Genomic DNA, 8,607 nt, shown 5'->3' on the forward strand with positions numbered 1-8,607 from the left:
AATAATAAAACTTTAAACTATTTTTTCTTTTTTCTTTTCTTTTTAACTTCAGTGGATGTATATTTTAAACTGTTTTTATCTAAGATATTAAGTTAACATTTAAAGTGGCCACATGAAAAGATAGGTCACATTTTATGTTCTTGTGAGTCAACTGAAATACTGAAGAGAAAAAAAAAAAAGTTTGTTTCCTTGCTATTCTTTGTACCTTTCTGGCTAGAAATGTTCCATGGCATGTGTGAGCGCTCTGGTTCCAAAATGGCTGCATAGAAGGAAGCTGGCTTTACTTTTCCTCCAGGGAAAACCTAAAATAAATACACGGTGCTGAGATTATCACCAGCAATATCCCAGAACTCAAATATGAGGATGGGATCTTGCCTGTGGCCACAGAGAAGTAAAAAACTTCAAGCAGGCACTATAAGACTCAGACCTCCAAATCTGTGACATCCATCTCCCAAATCTGCCTAGCACCAAGCATGTGGAAAACTTCCCCCACCTCACCCCCAGTTTCTACACTGGAAAAAGTGACATTGAAGTGCATAACTAGTTTCCCCACCATCTTGGGTTCCCTGGCAAGAGATCTGTCCCTACCTCAACCCACAGGTTGAGGTACCTAAGTATCTAAAGGGAGAAATATTTCCAAAGACAACCAGAGAAAAAGTGGGGAGGTGGGACTTCTTTCCCCAGCCCTAGAAGCACTCTTCTTTAACTCAGCCAAAGGAGACACCAAATCAGCGAAGCTGCTCAGCAGCACCACACCATAGGAGATACGTTCCCCAGGTTCCCTGAGCACAAAATTCTAGCCAGCCTTCCCATCCTATTGGGATATCCCCTGTAAGACCTTCTCCATCTGGGTCGGGCAGTGCTCCAGTCATTTACTAGGGCCAACAAACACCTGGATTTCAGGCTCCATGTGATGTCAGAAAGAAGGCAAGATCAAGAGGGAAAAAAAAGCAGATGCTGTTATGCTTTCTGTACAGCCTGCAAAACCATGAGCTAATTAAACCTCTTTTCTTTATAAATTACCCAGTCTCATGTATTTATGTGTTAGAACAGACTAATATACATGACTTCCCCAAACAGGCAAAGCAAGGAACCAGTGACTTACCCTAACAAGACAGCGATATGTGAGCTCTCTCACCAAGAATTCAAAATAGCAGTTTTAAAGAAACTCAGTGAACTCCAGGATAACACACAAAAGCAATTCAAAAATTTATCAGAGAAATTCAACAAAGAGATTAAAATAATTTTTTAAAATCAAACAGAAATCTTGGAACTGAGAAATATACCTGTCAAACTGAAAAATTTATTAGAGACTCTCAATAGCAGAATGGATCAAACAGTGGAAAGAATTAGTAAACTCAAAGACAGGCTATTTGAAAATACAGTCAGAGGAGGAAAAAGGGAAAAGAATACAAAGGAATGAAGATCACCTAAATAATATAGAAAAGTACCTCAAAAAGACAAATCTAAGAATTATTGGTTCTCAAGAGGGAATTCAGCCATAGCAAAAGTTAGAAAGCTTATCCAAAGAAACAGTAACTCAAAACTTTCCAAACTTAAGAAATATATAGGTATCTAGGTACAAGAAGATCAGAGAACATGAAATAGATTCAACCCAAATAAGACCACCCCAAGACATACAATAATCAAATTCTCAAAGGTCAAAGACAAAGAGAGGATTGCAAAAGTTGGCTGGGTGCCATGGCTCATGCCTGTAATCCCAGCACTTTGGGAGGCCGAGGCAGGTGGATTACCTGAGGTCAGGAGTTCGAGATCAGCCTGGCCAACATGGTGAAACCCTGTCTCCAATAAAAATACAATAAGTAGTGGGGCATGGTAGGGGGTGCCTGTAATCCCAGCTACTCGGGAGGCTGAGGCAGGAGAATCGCTTGAACCCAGGAGGCAGAGGTTGCAGTGAGCTGAGATAGCACCACTACACTCCAGCCTGGGCAACAAGAGTGAAAGTCAGTCTCAAAAAAAAAATAAAATAAAATAAAAAATAAAAGCAGCAAGAGAAAAGAAGTAAATAACATACAAAGAGCTCCAATTATTCTGGCTGCAGACTCCTCAATGTAAACTATACAGGCCAGGTAGATGTGGGATGACATTTTCAAAGTGCTAATAGAAAAAAGAAAGAAAACTGCCATTCAAGAATAATGTACCAGAAAAGTTATTCTTCAAATATGAAGGAGAAATAAAGCATTTCCCTGACAAACAAAAGCTGAGAATTCACTACCACCAAGCCCATCTTAAAATAAATGGCAAATGAAGTCCTTCAATCTAAGAGAAAAAAATGCTAATATGCGTAAAGAAAACATTTGAAGGCAAAAAAAACACTGGTAAAATTAAGTACAAGACATACCCAGAATATTCTAATACTCTAATTGTGGTGTGCAATCCATTTATAACTCTAGTATGAAATCTAAAAGACAAACCTATCAAAAACAATAATAGCTACAGTGATCTGCTAAGAGATAGACAATATAAAAATATGTAAGCTGAGACAACAAAAAGTCAAAGTGTGGGGGCATAGAATTAAAGGGCAGGGTTTTGTGGGGGTTTTAAAGATTTTTGTTTGTTTCTAGTCTTTTCTTTGTGATCAAAGATAAGTTATCATCTTTGTAAAATATCAGCTAGGCGCCATGGAATCCCAGCACTTGGGGAGGCCAAGGCTAGCTAATCACTTGAGCTCAGGAGTTCAAAACCAGTCTGGGCAACATGGCAAAACCCCATCTCTACAAAAAATACAAAACTTAGCTGGCTATGGTGGCACGTGTCTGTGGTATCAGCTACTCAGGAGGCTGAGGTAGGAGGACTGCCTGAGTTCATAAGGTAGAGGCTGCAGTAAGCTGAGATCTCGCCACTGCACTCCAGCCTGAGTGACAGAGACCCTGTCTCAGAATAATAAGTAAATAAATAATAAAGTAAAATAAAATAGCTATAAGATGTATTTTGTAAGCCTCATGGTAACCCCAATGCAAAAATCTATAATAAATACACTAAAAATAAAAGGCAATGAATTGAAGCATTCTACCAGAGAAAATCACTTAACCACAAAAGAATACAGTAGGAAAAGAAGAAAGGAAGAGAGACATTTCAAAACAACCAGAAAACGGCCAGGCGCGGTGGCTCAAGCCTGTAATCCCAGCACTTTGGGAGGCTGAGATGGGCGGATCACGAGGTCAGGCGATTGAGACCATCCTGGCTAACATGGTGAAACCCCGTCTCTACTAAAAAAATACAAAAAACTAGCCGGCTGAGGTGGCGGGCGCCTGTAGTCCCAGCTACTTGGGAGGCTGAGGCAGGAGAATGGCCTAAACCTGGGAGGCAGAGCTTGCAGTGAGCTGAGATCCGGCCACTGCACTCCAGCCTGGGTGACAGAGCGAGACTCCGTCTCAAACAAAAACAAAAACAAAAACAAAAAAAATCAAAACAACCAGAAAACAAGCAACAAAATGGCAGTCATAAGTCCTTACTTATCAATAACACCAAATATAAATGGACTAAATTCTCCAATTAAAAGATGTAGAGTAGTTAAATGGGTAAAGAGACAAGATCCAACTATGTGGTGCTACAAGAAACCCACCTTGCCTATAAGGACATACATAGGCTGAAAGTGAATTTATGGAAAAAGATATTCCATGCAAGTGGAAATCAAAAAGAATGGGATTAGGTATATTTATATCAGATAAAATAGACTACAAGTCAAGGAATATAAAAAGTGACAAAAGGTCACTATGTAATGATAAAGGGGTCAATTCATCAAGAGGATATTAAAAATTATAAATATCTGTGCACCCAACACCAGAGCATCCAAATATGTAAGACAAACAATAAATCTCAAGGGAGAGATAGGCTCCAATATAATAATAGTAGGGACTTCAACACCTCTCTTTCAGTAATGGACAGATTATCCAGACAGAAAATCAACAAAGAAACATTGGAATTAAGCTATGCACTAGACCAAGTAGGCCTAACTGACATTTATAGAACATTTCACCCAGCTGCACATTCTTTTCACTTGCACATGGCACATTCTCCAGAATAGACCATATCTTAAGCCACAAAAGAAGTTTCAGCAAATTCAAAAAGGTAAAAATTATATAAAGTATCTTTTCTGACCACAGTGGAATGAAACCAGAAATCAATAACAAGAGGAACCTTGTTAACTATACAAACACGTGGAAATTAAACACATGCCCCTAAACAACCAACGGGTCAATGAATAAACTAAGAAAGTTTAAAACTTTTGGCCAGGCGCAGTGGCTCACGCCTATAATCCCAGCACTTTGGAAGGCCGAGGCGGGCGGATCACGAGGTGAGGAAATCGAGACCACCCTGGCTAACACGGTGAAACCCCGTCTCTACTAAAAATACAAAACAAAATTAGCCGGGCATGGTGGCGGGCGCCTGTAATCCCAGTTACTCCAGAGGGTGAGGCAGGAAAATGGCGTGAACCCGGGAGGCGGAGCTTGCAGTGGACCGAGATCTCGCCACTGGACTCCAGCCTGGGGGCCAGAGCGAGACTGCGTCTCAGGGAAAAAAAGAAAAGAAAAGAAAAGAAAAAGAATAAAAGAAATACAACATGCCAAAGCCTACAGAATTTGTCTAACAATAATTTTATAGCAATAAACACCTACATCAAAAAAGGGAAAGGACTTCAAATAATCAACATAAGAATGCACCTCAAGGAACTGAAAAAGCAAGGATTAACCAAACCCAAAGTTAGTAGAAGGAAAGAAATAATAAATATCAGAGCAGAAATAAATGAAATTGAAACTAAAAAATAAATACATCTGATCAATGAAATGAAAAGTTGATTTTTTGAAAAGATAAACAAAATTAACAAATCTTTTCCTAGACTAAAAAAGAAAAACAACCCAAATAAATAAAATCAGAAAAAAAAAGAGATATAACTGAGACCACAAAAATACAAAGAATCATTAGATACTGTTAGGAACAACTATACACCAACAAATTGGAAAACATAGTAGAAATGGATAAATTATTAAACATATACAACCTACTAAGATTGAACCATGAATAAATAGAAAGCCTCAACAAACCAATAATGAGTAATGAAATTGAAGCCTTGATAAAAAGTCACTCATCAAAGAAAAGCACAGGACGTTATGGCCTCACTGCTGAATTCTAGCAAATATTTAGAGAACTAATACCATTCTACTCGAACTCTTTTTAAAAATATTGAAGAGGAGGATATATCTCTAAACTCATTCTACAAGGCCAACATTACCCTGATGCCAAAACCAGACAAGGATACAGCAAACAAAGAAAACTGCAGGCCAAAACCCCTGATGAACATAGGTGCAAAAATTCTCAACAAAATAACTAGCAACCCCAATTCAACAACCCATTAAGAAGATCGCTCATCATGATGAGTGGGATCCATGAATACTGCATGTTCTCACTCCTATGTGGGAGCTAAAACAGTAGATCTCATGAAGCTAGAGAGTACATTGGTGGTTATCAGAGGCTGGGAAGGGGAAGGAAGAGGGGGGATAAAGAGTGGTTGGTTAAAGGGTATAAATATACAATTAGATAGAAGAAAGAAGACCAGAGTTCAATAGATCAGTAGGGTGACTATAGTTAATATAATCTATTAGAAATTTCTAGCTGGGCACGTTGGCTCACGCCTGTAATTCCAGCACTTTGGGAGGCCGAGGTGGGCGGATCACGAGGTCAGGAGTTCAAGACCAGCCTGACCAACATGGTGAAACCCGCCTCTACTAAAAATACAAAAATTGGCCGGGCGTGGTGGCGTGTGCCTGTAATCCCAGCTACTTGGGAGGCTAAGGCAGGAGAATCTCTTGAACCCAGGAGGCGGAGGTTGCAGTGGGCCGAGATCGGGCCATTGCACTCCAACCTGGGTGACATTTCAAAATACCTAAAAGATTGCTTGATATATAGATATAGATATATTTAGATATATCTAGAGAAGAATTCGAATGTTCCCAGCAAAAAGAAAGGATAAACATTTAAGGTTTTATATATATAGATATAATATATATACACACATACACCTTATCCTTATCTTTAATCTTTATACATTATATGAATATCAAAATATTACATGCATTATGCATCAATAAAAAATGAGAAATAGAGAAATCAAAAAAAAGTTCCATGACTTCTGAACACAAACGTGGCCCATTACTTTCTTTATTGTTATTTGTCTATTCATCATTCCCCACTTGCAGTATTAACAAAACGTCAGTGTTTACATTTAGGGATCTCCTTCTGCCCGAATAATCTCTAAATCTCAGATTCAAAAATTGAGTTCTTATCAGCTTGCACACTCAAGAAAGCACCTGAGCCCAAGTCCACTACGGCCATTTTGTCACTGCCACAAGGTGGCGCTATTGAAAAATGGGCCACAGTATTAGCATTGACCGTCCGCATTATAATGAGAACAAACTTCGGATCTCTGCACAGGCCATAGTAGTCCTTCTAAGTAGGTAGACAGACCCCCCACCATGCACCCGCTTTTTCAAGGCAGTTGCATCTCAGTAAGTCTTGAGTTCGTTCTGAGTGGCTGCTCTTTGTTTTCACGTCTTACAGTCTGAAAGCACCCATCTCCATCAGAGAGCCTGCCGCTCAGTAACTCCGGCCGAATTTGTTCGGTGTGAGGTTTAAGGCCCTGATCGCTGTTCTCTCTTCTTCCTTGGGGATCCCCATCTCTGAAGCGTCACACAGTTTTTCTTTCATCGATCCGCAACATAAACAAAAAAGTGTAACTAATGACACTCCTTCCCCAGAAGACGGCGCTCCCGGCCCGCACACGCTTGGTGCCTCCGGCGAGCCTGGACTCTAGGGCCACTTAGAGCCTCGGAGTTCCTTTCAGCTCTTAACAGTGACCAAGACAACTCCCTTCTCTGCGACAGTGTGGGAAAGGGAGACGAGGGTAACCCAAGTTTGGTCTGGAAGAGCTCCCCCTTCACGTAATTTGTGAGGAGCCACCGAACAAGCAAGTGGGGTGTGCCCGGGTCTCCGTTCCCCCAGACGCGGGATTCCGAGCCGGAGGGCACGTTTTAAGCCAGTCGATCCCATTTGCCTCCACTCCTCTCGGAATATCCTGGAGTCTTCCTCTTTCTGGTGTCTCTGGCCTTGTAGTAACTTAGAGGTGTCTCTGATGAGGGTGCAGCCCTGGGTGTGGTCGTGACCACCTCAGGCACCACCCCGACCCTTCCCTGTACGTCTTCCCGCAACCACCTGCGGAAAAGCAAGACCAGATTCTGCGCGGAGGGAAGAAGAGGCGCGCCGTCCGGGGGCGGGAGGCTGGCGGCAAATGCTACAGGGTGGTAACAAAGCAAGCTCAGGGGGACTGAGTGGAATTGTGTCCTTTAGCTCTCCAGAGCTCTCTAAGCTCCGTGAAAGGCCAGAGGCTGAGCCTACTCTGGGACATAATTAGTAACCCTGACTCGGTGAGATGGCCCTACCAAAAGAAAACGTTCCCTGAAGGAACAGAGCCTTCTCAAGCATTCTGACGCCTCAGGAGGCGCAGCCTGAATGTGAGAGACTGAATTAGGACAGAACTGAAGGCCCCTTGAGTCACACTGGTATTGGGAGGGTATAAGGGACTGCAGGAAAAAAGGGGTATAGGAGAGAAAGAATTCCATCTACAAAAGCGTTACCATGGAGGCAGGGTTTAGCTTTGGGTAATGAATGGCTCAGTTCTGTGGCTGGAAAAATACACAAAGAGGATTACTAGAAAAGTTTCTGATTATTTGTTTCATCAAAAGGACCTTTCTGCCTACTTCCTGGTTATAGTATGAGTTTATGAAATTTGGGATCATAGAAGAAACTAAAAATTCTATTAGAAAGAGAACAGATACAAGTGCTGATAGTTCTTCGTGATACCTCAGAAACTGTTATTCCAAAATCCTATTTGCAGTCAGTTGGATTACAGCCTCCTGAGATTCACCCTCCTGATTCTGGCCCTGAACTAGGTTTGTCCAGAGATTAATAAGTTTGTGATCTTTCTGTCCTTCAGGTTTTGCTTAACTGGAATAACAAGTGAGATGAGGAAATGACTAATAGAGCTCATCTTGAGTGTATTTAAAAATACATATATATATATATATATATTCTTGCAGTGGGCTGGAAGGGGTAGTGGGAAACATTCAACATCTTCTGCCCACAGCAGGCCTGCCTCAACTTAATCCCTTCTCAACTACTCTTCCAATGGAGAGCCATCACTAATCTGACTGGTCATGTGCTAGGACATCAACAAGGTCTTGATATCTGGCGGAAAGTTTAAGACTTTGTCTTGCTTTTCCTCTCCTCTGGGCCCACAGAGCATGACACAGCTAAGCTTGGATCTTCTCTGGAGACCCAGCCATGTTGCTTCCTGCCTTTTCTCAACTTATTTCCTCCATGTAGCTGGCCAGCAGTTGACACCAGCCTAAGACTTAGGAGAAAGTTAAAGGCACCACTGGAGGTTAAATCTAGGCTACATGCTCCAACTGAGATCTGAACTTCTGCATAAGATTTGAACTTCTCCATGGGTGATTCTTTGATTATCTGAGCACTCACTTAGCTCTTTATAAATTAGTAGTTCCATTTAGTTTAACAAAGTTTTTGAGATCA

This window comes from Colobus angolensis, unplaced genomic scaffold (assembly GCF_000951035.1).
Source record: "Colobus angolensis palliatus isolate OR3802 unplaced genomic scaffold, Cang.pa_1.0 Scaffold237, whole genome shotgun sequence".
In the NCBI taxonomy this organism is placed as follows: domain Eukaryota; kingdom Metazoa; phylum Chordata; class Mammalia; order Primates; family Cercopithecidae; genus Colobus; species Colobus angolensis.